Here is a 13,184-nt window from a genome sequence, read left to right as displayed (position 1 = left end):
AAAACACTCACAACTCAATAATAAAAGAAACACTTCAATAAAATACACAGCCAAATGATTTGAAAGCACTTTCACCAGACAAGCTATATTGGTGATAAATTAGCACATAAAAGGTTGCTAGTCACTAGGAAAGCACAAATGAAGATCACAATGAGATACCAGTGCACACCTATTAAAATTGCTGACAAAACAAAACAGAACCAAAACAACAATACCATGTGCTGGTGAATATGTGGAGCCACTGGAACTCTCATACATGGCTGCAGGGAATGCAAAATGGCATAGCGACTTTGGAAAACAATTTAACAGATTCTTCTAAAATGAAACATGCACTTATTATATAACTCACAATCCCAGTCCTTGGTATTTAAGAGAAATGAAAGTATCTATCAATACAAACTCCTGTCTATGTTGAGTTTCAGGGGCAGAATACCCACCAGGAGTTGCACTTTGAGCAATGAATGTACAGGGTTTACATAAATGTGGAGATTGCTTTATTCATAATTGCTAAAATTTAAAAGCAAACCAGATATCCATCAAATCAATAACTGCAGAATATTTATACTATGGAATACTATTCAAAAAAACGAATAAACGACTGATAGTGCAATACGTGGATGACTCTCAAATGGGCTACTCTAAGTGAGAGAAGAGAAAAGCTACACACTCCACAATTCCATTTATTTCAGACTTTGAAAAAGACAAAACCAGAGGGACATAAAACAGATCAGTGGCTTCTAGGGACTTTGGTGGATGGAACAGTGTGGTAGATTAGCCACAAAGGGATATAACAGGGATGATAGCATGTTCTCTATCTGGATTCTGGTGGTAGTTCCATGACAATCTGCATTTATCAAAGTTGATAATTGTAAAATGATGCCTCTGTAAACCTGACTTCAAATCTGAAACAAAAGGAAATAATGAAGCCTCTTAATTTACCTTAGGAATTTCTGTTAACTCCACTATTTTCTTGTGGTTAAGAAATGGGCTAATTTTTTGATAAGTTTATGCAGTTTCCCCCAAACTACATCTCCTCCTGTCAGGAGTGTGTTTCCTATTACCAATAAAACAATAGTCAACTCACTAAATGACTTCCATTAGAAGGTTTCCATTCCTGTAAATCTCCAGGGATATCTTCACCATTACTTTGCAAATTAAAAGAATGAAGTGGATGTAATGACTTTGAAAATATAGAAGCCTTAAATAACTGGGAATTTTATAAAACTGAAGACTCCAGAAGGCCTAAAGCACTGCACTTTGTAGGTGTATTGCCTTTTTTCTTTTTTTTAATCATTAAGTTTCCAAGTTTTAACACAATTTAATTATGTAATCATTTCTGGAATTTACCTTTATTTATAAAACTACTTTTAAAAACTGTAAAAAACAAATGAACCTATGTATAGCATTTTGCAGGCTACAAAGTGTTTTTACATTCATTATTCATTTGATTTTCTCCAACATCTCCTATCATGGGTCTAGAGTCTTCCTCTAATTTTATAAAACAGGAAGCAGGAGTGCAACCATATTAACACTTTTCCCAATTAACAAGTAGCAGGGCAAATATTCAAACCCAGATTCTTCAATAGCAAATCCCAAGCACCTGCTCTTTTTTTTTTTTGACAGAGTCTCTCTCTGTCACCAGGCTGGAGTGCAGTGGCGCAATCTCGGCTCACTGCAACCTCCAACTCCCTGATTCAAGTGATTCTTTTGCCTCAGCCTCCCGAGTAGCTGGGACTACAGGTGCCTGTCACCACACCCAGCTAATTGTTGTATTTTTAGTAGAGATGGGGTTTCACCATGTTGGCCAGGATGGTCTTGATCTCCTGCCCTCGTGATCTGCCCTCTCAGCCTCCCAAAGTGCTGGGATTACAGGCGTGAGCCACTGTGCCCAGACTCCAAGCACCTGCTCTTTAATTTCTCTAGCCAAGGTTTTGTCTTGAGTACAGAGTATCATTGTACAAGGTCTGAGGGGAATAAAAAATGTTCCTTACCCCAAATTATTTTGCATGCCGTTTAGAGACATCTTACCCTTAGGTAGGCAAATTGAAGATCCATCCCACTTAAACATAGAGCTTAACTGAAGTTTAGATGTCCGAGTAGAGGTATAATGAAAGGTTGGTAATTAGTTGAGTGAACAAAAGCAAAACCTGTATATCTCTCTTTTTCATAGAGGTCATCGTGCCACAAAGTGTTCATTGTTGCCATCATGTGTGTCACCAAAAACTGTTACTGCCATTAGAAGAAGGAGAAAAAAATCAAATAACCCAAGGCACTTTGTCCAGCTCTTTCAACAGAAGAGCTTTATAATACAGAGTGGCTATTATGCCCTTTCAGTTTCACTGCATTGCTTTTATAAATAGGATGTGCTTCTCTGTAAAATAGGAGAAAGGCAATATCCTGTATAGGCCTTTGTGAAGTCAGCTTTATAGAAAGTAGCCAGGGAGGCAGGAAAGACCCCTTCTGTGGTCTCTCAGTCCTGCCTGCTAAAGCCGGTGGTCACTCAATGCTAGGCACCTGTGTGTGGGATACCACGGGTGGTGGCCATGACAGTCCCCAAGGAGGAGCGGAGAAACAAAAGAATCCAACCCAGAATGAACAGTGTTTTGGCTTCAGATAAGATGAGTGACCGGAAATGATTCTCCAGCTCATATGTGGGCCACTGAATTTTCTGCATCTTCCTGTCTCACTTTCTGGCTGGTCTGCAGATCAACCTCCAATCTTTCCATCTCTGTTTCTCTGTCCCTCCCTCTCCCTTTCTTTCTCCTTCTCTCCCCCAACCCTTTGTTTGTCTGAAGATTAAGCAACCAAAGATGTTTTCTGTATACTCAAGCAGCAAGTACAGTTGGCCTTCTCTCTGGCTGATGTACCATGTGTAACTATAGGATTTAATTTTGGTTTGCATTAATCAAACAACAATAAAAGCCATAAAATCCCCTCTAAGAAGCATTTTAACTTAAAATCCAATGCTAAACACCCAGGGATTTTGCCTATTGTCTTCTCCAATGCCCTGTAAAAGGAATGAGATAGCAAGAGAAAGAAAGAAAAATTGAGCCACTTTTTTTTTTTGTGCATAGAAAGGGAGAAAACATATAATAAATTAAAGGTAGTGGGAGTGAAATAAAGGCCAGAGGTAAACGACGTTTAATTGTGTGAGCTGCTCTCCCCCTTATGGTCCCTGCCAGCTGCTGCGGTTATTGCTACCTTCCTGTTTTAAGATGAAAGCAATGATGGTAGACACGTGCAGACACACAAAAGAGCCTATTTGGACTGGCGTGTCAGCTCATCTTTATCAAATGTTGCACAGGTATATTTTGTTGCCATGCTTCATTACCCCAGAATGGCATGCCTGAAATGTTTGTCTCTTCTATAAACCCAATAGCTTTCCCAGCCAGGCATTGTTTGACAGGCAATAGACGGGTGTTTCTTTCGCAGGCATGGGTTTGTAAAGGCCTGGCAATTAAGGAGAGGGAGAGAGGGAGAGAGGGAGAGAGGGAGGGAGGGACAGAGAAGAGAGGGAGAGAAGGAAGAGAGACAGAGGAAGAGAGAGGGAGAGAGAGAGGGAGAGGGAGAGTGAAAGAGAGAGGAGAGAGGGAGAGAAAGAGAGGGAGAAGGGGAGAGAGAGGAAGAGAAAGGAAGGAGGGAGATGGGAAAATAGTTGGGGAGAGAGAGAGGGAAGGAGCGGGAGAGAGGGAGCTGGGGGGAGAGAGAGGAGAGAGGAAGAGTGACAAGATGTAGGGAGAGAGAGAGAGACACTTATTAAAAAAATAAAACGTGTGTAGTGTGTGCATTTTCGATTTTTTTTGTACATAAAGAAGACATAAAGAGCTGCATAATGAATCTGGATTGTGTTTTAGGATCATTCCCCCCTGCGATTGGAAAGAATCTTTTTCAGACATCCAGGTGGTTGATTTAAAATAGGAAGTTTTGAAAATAATTTCTGTGAAGCATAAAGGGATGAGGCAAGTGGCAGGGAAAAATACAGAGATGGTAAATAAGACCATAGTCGCCAGAAGTGGAATTTGGCTTTCTTTTACACATAAGACTATTGCATCAAAATTCACCTCTTATCTTCCAGTAGCCTCCTGGAAAATCAATATTTTAATCCTGTGTGATATAGATTAAATTCTCAGGAAGTAGAATTGGGGAAGGCCTATATTTTATTTTTTCCCCTTAGAGCAACTGTGATAGTGACTTTTTGCAAATCAGAGAAGGAAGCATGAAGATTTGGCCAAGCTAATATCCATGCAATTTCTTGCCTTTCCTCTGGGGATACTATTCCCATTGGATCCCACAAGCTTATCCACAAAATAAGCTTAGCAATTTCCACAGAAGTAACCGATGGTGGCGTCATTAGGAGCTAGCTCATTTGCAGAGGAAGATTTTGTTCCATCTGAGTTTATATTAACACAGTGTTCCTGGCAGAACTGTTATTAACCAAGACCTTCATTTGTTATCTGGAAAAGAAGGGACAACAGTAATTGATGGGCAATTCCAACGTGGGGGTACCAGAAACCACAAAATAGACACGATGATGCAAACCATGTATTTTTTTGTAGTTGTTTTGTCTTCTGTAGGAATGATGGGATGTCAGCAGATGTCTAGACAGAAATGTGCAGAATCCCTTCAGATCCGAGGTGACGGAGAGAGTGAGTTTCCAATGCCTGAGCTAAAACCATCAAGGCCATACGGGTGTTGGAATTCAGAATCTTTTTGATTTTAGAAAAATGATGCGGTGCATGTACTGCATCCTAAATCATGCTTCCAGTTGAGTCAGAGGCAGCGTTCTGGTCGCACACACGCATATAGTTGCAGTCAAATGTAGGAATGGTCACTCTAATTAGGATAAATAAAAACTACAAATAAAGAATCTCACGTCAGTTAAAGTTAGGTCAGATTTTGCTGCAAAAAGGGCTAGGAAAAGATTTTCAGTTTTCGAATCTTTTGGGGTTTTGTAATTGCAGATAAGGGATTGCACTTCTGAATGGCTCTTTTTTCAGTAGAGAAACCCTGCTCTGCAGTTTCTGTGGGCAGTGGCCTCCCACGGAAGAACTCCTGCCCTCGGTGGAGGAGTCTCCCCTCGGGGGCTGAACCCCTTCAGCAGAGGAGCACCCTTCTTTATGTGACCTGATCCCCCAGGACACTTGAGTCACCCCTCCAGCTCCACAGGAAGGTAAGGTGTGAGGAGATGCTGGGAATTTTTTCTGCAGGCTCCGGAAGTGGGAAGCTTGTCTCTAGCACGGCTGTGTTTGGTCCTGGCCTTGCCACGTCACCAGGAGAGAAACTTGAACTCATCCCCTTCTCATATGTGTTTGCCACCGACTTGTTTTGTTATTAGTCTTTACTGCCACAGACGTGTATCTTTCCTTCATTTATAAGTGGGACACCGAGGAGCCATGGACCTGCTAAAACTTCAGCTCTGTCATCCTCTGGTTTGTACAAATGCAGAAAGGTCACCTCGCTGCTTTCAGCCCCAGTGTTATCATCTATACCCTCTTGAACTACAGTGGTCTTTAGTTGCTTTTTCAACTTGAAAAAAGGTATGTTGTTAGCTTCCTTTTTCAAGAGTTAAAAAGGGCTGATTGTGTGCGTGTGCGTGTGCATGTGCATGCATGTCCATGTTTTTAATTCCCCTACAGTAGAAGAGTGAGAATTTTTCGTCTTTTACGGTCAACTCTGGATGGTGGCCCAGGTTTAAGCTCTGAGCCTATCATTAAAGCTTTGTCAAGGGTTTATTCATTGCCCATCAGAGACATGCCACTCCTGGGTGTCTACCCAGAGGAAAAGAAGTCATTATATGAAAAAGACACTTGCACACACATGTTTATAGTAGCACAATTCACAATTGCAAAAATATGGAACAGCCCAAATGCCCATCAATGAGTGGATAAAGAAAATGTGATATATATCTATATCTATATATAAAATACATATATGTGTATATATAAACACATATATAATATGTATATATAATACATGTATATATATAACACACATATATATAATACATGCATATAATACATATATAATACATGTATACAGGTATATATATGTATATCTATATACCATGGAATACTACTCAGCCATAAAAAGGAAGAAAATAATGGTATTCGCAGAAACCTGGATGGAATTGGAGACCATTATGCTAAGTGAAGTAACTCATGAAAGGAAAACCAAACATTGTATGTTCTCACTGATAAGGGGGAGCTAAGCTATGAGGATGCAAAGGCATAAGGATGATGCAAGGGATTTTGGGGACTTGGGGGAAAGGGTGAGAGTGGGGTGAGGGATAAAAGACTACACATTGGGTGCAGTGTACACTGCTTGGGTGATGGGTGCACCAAAATCTCAGAAATCACCACTAAAGAACTTACTCATGTAACCGAACATCACCTGTTCCCCCTAAACCTATTCAAAAAATTTAATTTAAAAAAAGAGAAATGCACACATTCCCAGAACCAGAGACTGCCCAGGCGTGTGCTTGTGCACACACACACACACACAGACACACCTCTCCTGACAGTGCTTCTTTGGGGGAACATAATTAACTTTAGTTTTGTATGAATAACCAACCTTCTCCAGAAGAATGCTTTTTGTGGGCAGGGTTTCCTTGGGTGGTTACTGTAATGATGAATCAGACAATAGTCTCCACCAGAAGTGAAATTCGGTTTTCTTTTACACGTAAGATGATCATGTCACCCTTGTGAGCTAGAGACAGACATGATGAAAGAAAAAGTGCTTGTGTTTAGTACAGACAAGTAGTGGTAGATTCAGAAGCTCATCAAAATCAAAATTTTGTTGTTTTTAAATTATTCGTGTTTACAAGAAACAACGTGAAAAGCTAAGCGTTGATCTTAGAATCTTTCTGTCCAGGGAAATCCCTCGTGAAGGACAATGGGGAGGTGTCTTGGTTCCTGACCGAATTCTCCAGCCAGGAGCTCACACTCTCCTTCCTTGGTTTGCATGTGGATGGCTCAACATCCAGGTGATCCGATCGATCGGTTGATCTCTGACAGTAGATTGAGATGCCTTCTTTTCATTTGTGATGTCATCCTTCCCTTTCCAGGACTGCCTTCTTCTTGTCCTCTCCCCATCCCAGCCCCCCCTTCTTCCCTTCTCCAAGAGACTTAGCCTGTGAACTCCAGCGGGGAGGGAGTGAAAGAGAATGCTTGCTATTTCCTCCACCGAACGGAAAAAAGCAACACCTTAGAGTGAATGATCGATATTATTATAAGCGAGGTGTAGCTCAGGGCAGGTGAGCGGCTGTTAATGAGGCGCCCCCCTGCTTTCTGACAGATGCCTGTCATTGCTGTGCGCTCACAGCATGATGGATGCGGGCCAGGCTGCCCTGCTGTTGGAGCCGCTGCCTCCTTTCTCCCGTTTGTCTCTAATCTGCTGACCTGACGATGACCCAGCAGAGGTGGAGCTGAAATTAACATGTCATTTTCTCTAGTTAAATTAAAAAAGGGGGAGGGGGCAGAAGAGAGGAGGAAGGAAACATTTGAAACAGAACGAATATAGCTTGGTAGCAAAAATACAAGCCCTGTAGGAAGTCCCCACAGTGTTTTAGGGGAAGGCATTTCTCATAAAAACGAAAGCATGTGCTGATGCTCGCTTATGTCACGTCGTGTCGGGCCGGCCCATCTCCAGAGACACCCGGGGTTTTCTCTGGGTACTCAAGGGAGACCACTCAGGGGCTCCTCAGCAGCTGACACCCTGGTCTGTGGGCCCTGTCTTGTCCACACTGGCTACTCGTCCAACATAGGCGTGTGGGACACCTGTTTTCTGTCAGCCATTATTGTGTCTTCACCAACATCGGTTTTAAATAACATTTTCACATTGTGCACTAAATTTGAAACATAGAAAACCATAGAATATTGGCGCTGGAAGTTCGCCATAATTTTACTTCCCTTCTGAGTTTGTCACTCTCCTGCATGGGAGGACACGGGAGGTTATCTGACTTAAGCAGCTGGCTAGTAACAGGTTAGTAGGAAAGCTAGGTGGAGCCGGCTTCTTCTAAATGCTTCCTCCTGAGTTTCTTTTGGAAAATAAGCTTGAAGTACCCCCTTTCCCAGTCCCAATCAGTCATCCTTTCTGTAGCTTCTGTGTTGTAAGTGACTGGCTTCTATTTCTAGACATACAACATTTCCGGGCAGTGAGTTCAGCACAGTAATAATTAGCCGATTTGTGTACCTTGGAAGAAAGAAGAATGTTGTGATTTCATTATTTCTTCAGACATCTTCAAACTTTTTATATCATCTTGATACGGTCTTGACTTGGAAATCTATCTAAAATTGTTAAGGTGTATTGTAGCTGTCCATCTGGGGAGTAACAGTGAATGTGACACTTGATTTTCATAGGTAAGAAGGTGGCCTGGATATCCATCAGGAAAACCTCACAGTCTTTGTGTAGCCTGGCAGATTACAAGATAAATACTCAAAAATGGATCCATGGGCTAAAAACTATTTAATGAGAAGGGATTAAACCATGCTATGACATTATGAATGGACCTTACTTCTCTCCATATGTAAGAGAAAGATGAAATTAATGGCAAATTATAGTAGGCTTAAGATAATGATATTATATCATCGATCTCTCTCTTTGAACTGGTCTATGCGTGGAGAGTTATACATTACATGGTAAATTTGAGTGCTGTGCAATTTTTCAAATCATATCCCTTTGGAGATGAGTATGACTCAAAAATGAGCATCGTGAAGTTCAAGTTGTTTAACTCTGACTTGTGATTGGATCTTGTGATCTTGCCTTATAGATATTTTGTACATTCTGAGATAGTTCTGACTCCAAGTAATTTAAAAATTTTCCAGTAAAACAATTCACTAACAGTATAATGAAATGATGAATATTTATATCAATTAGTTCATAAATCAGAAAAGTCCATTGTTAGACTTAGTATTCCAAAATTTGGTTCAGAAATGGTCAGGATAATTCTGTAACAAATTGACAAACTGTATTATGATCCTTAGCGACGCTGTCAAGATTTCTTTTATGTCTGAAAGTCATTTGTGATTGAGACTCCCAATGAGATCAAAGGGGTTCTCATGTGCACCGATTTCAGGAAGCATTTAACAAGTATTTATTGAGTGGCTCCTGTGTCCTAGTCATGGTTTATCCATATGTACATTTTGGTACGTGAAAAATCTACCTGATAAAAGCAATCAAAGACAGATGTCAGCTAAATCGAGGTGCTTAAATTTCTTTGTGTTCCAGCTAATGGGCAGTGTGATGTGGTGGAAACTGTCCCGGTAGGAAAAACCTAGCTGTGGGCCTTGTGCACATCCCTTCCTTCATCTACAATCTCAGGGCGTTGGCCTGATAATCTGGAAAATCTCTGCCCATATTCTATAATTCTACTGCAGTCCAGAATGCATAATTCTGCCACACGTCAAAAGACTACAAGAAAGAATTTGTAATTAATGGGCAACTGTGGGATATTTGTTTCCCTTCTGCATTAGAAATATAATCAAAGGTATGAAAATTCAAATTTGTAGTGAACGTAGGGAATGAGAGTGATACTCACAGAGTCTATAATCTATTTGTGTTTCGGCTGGAAGCTGACATTTTTTCATTTCTGGGACAAGCCAGTTAATCACATTTGAGTTAAAAGCACTGACTGTCCAAGAGAGGACACATTCGGAACAATGCAAGCGCAGGCTATCTTTCCTGACGGCATGGCCTTGCTTGTTCAGACTGATCCTTGATGCATAGGCTCAGAGGAGAAACCTCAAGATAGGAGAGAATGAATCTGTCAGATTCATTTTTCTTCTTTTTCTTGAGGGTGAATTTATTTTTCATGTTTTGAAAGGAGTGTGTGACCACGTTGCAACAAAGTCCTTTTTCCCCTGGAATCATATTTCCATTTTCATTTCTAACAAAGCACATATTTGAGTCTTGATATCTCATTGGTTCATCTCTCTCTGTCCTAACAATCCCTTTGCATTTCAAACGTTATGCCAAAGAAAGAAACGTGAATGCAGCTCATAATGATGATGGATTACAACGTGCGGAATCATGGCCAGTGAGTTGGCCAAATTACCCGCACCTGCCATGGTGCTGATTTTGGTCTGAATTATGGAGAACATGAATTTTGGAATCTTTTCTGCTGCTAGGACAATGAATAAGCTTTGTTAGTAGACTAGAAACATTGTAGGAAACTGATTGTGTAGAATCAAAAATACAACAAAATGGGGGTTTGGCTAGATGTTGGCTGACATCCAAGAGCTCAGAAGTCCTTACAAACACAGAAGGGGGGTCAGAAAGTCTGCCGCCCGTCCCTGTGCTGGCTCATCCTGAGGGCTCGGGAGTCCATTCTGCTGCCTGCACGCCTGGCCCTGGAGTCTGCCTGCACGCCAGGCTTCTGGAGTCTGCTGGAGAGAACGACCCAGCCCTGCTGAGTGGCACAGCATTTTTGCTAAACTTTCAGGGATACCTGGCAACTTTTAAAAAATCTCCTTGGATTACAATATCTTCATTACTCACCCTGAAACTTTAACACCTTGCCAATCTATTGAAGCATTGCCACGTTGCCCAGATCAGTCTTTCTACAAACGACTGATCACACAGAGGAAACGTTGACGCCTGGAAGCGTATGCCCCTCAACAATCCTCAAGTTCACGTCCACTCTCACCTCTTACTCTCTCTTTTCAGCGAAGTGTCTCCCTTTCATTTGTGCATGAATCCATTTTCTTCCCATCTTTTTGCAGATCTTTTTCCATTCATGATACCATCCCCTTTTACTTTTCTTTCTGTTTTCAGTTTCTCATCCTCTATTGGCTCCTTCCTCCCAGCATTTCAGTTTCCTCAATGTTTTCTCATCCTATGAAAACCCCCACAACCCTGTTAGCCCCATGATCTTTGCCCTCTTTCTCTCCTGTCCTTGACAGTGAACTGTCACTCCTCAACTCGCCTTCTACCTCCACCAACCAAACCTGCCAAGGCAATGCTTTCCTCACAAGCAAACACCCAGTCTTCTCTACCTACAGGGCGCATCTGAAGGGCCACACATGCTTGACTTCCTCCAGCTTTCCCTGAGCTCTGCACTCTGCTCCCTTCCTGCCTTGTCTTCTCATGTTTCTTCTCAGGCATTTAGACCATTCCCCTCATCCCTGACCTTGATATGTTGCTGTTGTAGATGGTATTACCCCTTCTTTTCCTCCCTCCCTCCCTCCCTTCCGCCCTTCTCGGAAGACTTCTCCTTCTTCCTGCTCCCTCCCTGCCCCCTCTTTCTTTTGTTTCTATTTTTTGAGTGTTATTAAGTTTCCGACTCTGATGACACCTAAATATTCATCTCTGGCTCTGAGCGCTTTTCTGAAACTCAGATTTCTATAGCCCAGTTGTCCATAGGACAGTCCCACCTTCTTCCTTGCTTGACACACAGATTTAACAAATATGTGCCGAATGTGCACTGTGTCCACACTGGGATAGGCCCTGGAAAACAATGTTGCAAAATACACAGTCCCTGACCCCAAGGATTTCCTATTTGGCAGCTGGGTTTGGGCAAGGAAGCGAGAAATTACACAGTCTCCTATGGCCATGATGGCGATGGTGACAGGATGTTATAGGAAGAGAAGTATATACAATCCAGGTTAGATTGGAGTGGGAGGGCTAGTCAGGTGAGACTATCCAAAGAGGGTGATATCTGAGCTGAGACTGGAAGGTTAAGCCATAGTGTTTGCAAAATCCAGGAAATTCAAGAACTGCTGCAAACTGTCTGGCACAGTGGCAAGACAGACTTGAGGGAAGGTGGTGCTGGGAGTGAACATGAAATATGGCAGTGGAGCTTTACAAGGGCCAGGGCAGGGGTTATGATATTAGTTAGGGCTCTCTGGTCACCAGCACCAGCAACTGCTTCTTACTAACTTAGCTAAAATCGTATTTGCTGGAAGTATATGGGGAAGCTCACAGGATTAAAGGGAGACTAAAGAAAAGGAAAGATAAAAACTAGGAAGCTCCAGAGGGTCTTGTAGCAGGAATTGCCCAATGGCCCCCGGGGCTTCTGGGTGGAGTGAATGAGTTGATGCCCATTAGGTTTTCATTTCTTGCATTTGTTCCATAGATTCTACATTTTAGGAGAGAGAGAGTCTGGCTGGCAAAGTTTTGCCTCAGCCAAGTGCCTGCCCCTTTGATGTATCCACGCAGTGAGGGTCGGAATCTGGCCACTGGAGCCTGGAGGAGACGCCTGAGCTTCCACAGCAAAAGAGCAGGTGCCTGGATTAACGTCCTACCCCAAATGCACACAATGCAGGGAGGGATTCCCTAAAAGGAAATTAGGGTGTTCAAGAAAGGGGAATAGATACAGGGGGCTCACATATTTCAAAAATGGTTCCTATTAGTACTTTCTTTATAGGCTGACCTAAGAGTTTTCCATTTTTTCCTAAAGCCAATGGAGATAACAGTTCAATTTACGTTTTAGAAAGATCACTCTAGTTGTTATTGGGATAATGGATTGAAAGGGGCTGAATCTGAAGATCAGGAGAATAGCCAGGAATCTTTGAAGTACCCTATGTGACGGGTGATGGTGTGAACTGAGGGAGTGCATGTGATTGAACAGACACGGGCATGGGCAGATTAAAGAAGCATTGGGGAGGAGAATTAAGGACTCGGTGATTGATCAGAAGGGGTTATGGGAGGTGAGGGAGTGGGATGAAATACTTGTGGTGCACCACCCCTTCCATTGTGGCTATGCTGACTCATGGAGTCTGTGGGACACATCAGTGATAGAGAAATGTGGGTTCAAAACACTGTCCTACAGTTGCCAGCTGAATGCACAGTCCCCATCCAACGTGTTCAGGCTGTTCTTTCTTGGCTAGTGGCACCTGAAGACACCCATTTCTGGGGCCATGAAACTTGGGCTCCATCCTCAATTCTCTCTCCTTTTTATTCCCCATGTCCAAATCAATTAAGACCTAACGATATTATCTTCTTTCTATTACTTGAACCATCTCTAATTCTCTAATCCTACTGGCAATTTCTTAATTTTCTCTTTATTTCTTCCCTTTTGCAATATCTTCTTAACAAATTAAACTATTTATTTTACAAAAGCAGTAGATGCACATGCAGCTCTGCGAAATAACATAGCGATCCTTTTTACTCATCATGCAATTTTTCCAATGGTAAAATCTTGCAAAACCATAGGACAATATCACAGCAAGGATATTGATATTCACACA

At 42.0% G+C, this 13,184-nt stretch overlaps 1 long non-coding RNA gene across 1 annotated transcript; it reads right to left on the bottom strand.

The window, feature by feature from the left end:
* Nucleotides 1-660: 660 nt before the first annotated feature.
* LOC134808631 (uncharacterized) lies at nt 661-2,229 on the bottom strand. Its single transcript, XR_010152001.1, has 2 exons — nt 2,029-2,229; nt 661-902 (listed from the first exon to the last, which is right to left on the bottom strand). It is a non-coding gene; the product is annotated as an uncharacterized LOC134808631 (long non-coding RNA).
* Nucleotides 2,230-13,184: the final 10,955 nt, after the last annotated feature.

The sequence above is a fragment of the Pan troglodytes genome, chromosome 17 (assembly GCF_028858775.2).
Source record: "Pan troglodytes isolate AG18354 chromosome 17, NHGRI_mPanTro3-v2.0_pri, whole genome shotgun sequence".
NCBI classification, from domain to species: domain Eukaryota; kingdom Metazoa; phylum Chordata; class Mammalia; order Primates; family Hominidae; genus Pan; species Pan troglodytes.
The sequence above is the reverse complement of the archived record's forward strand: the minus strand, read 5'-3'. Positions and strand labels throughout refer to the sequence as shown.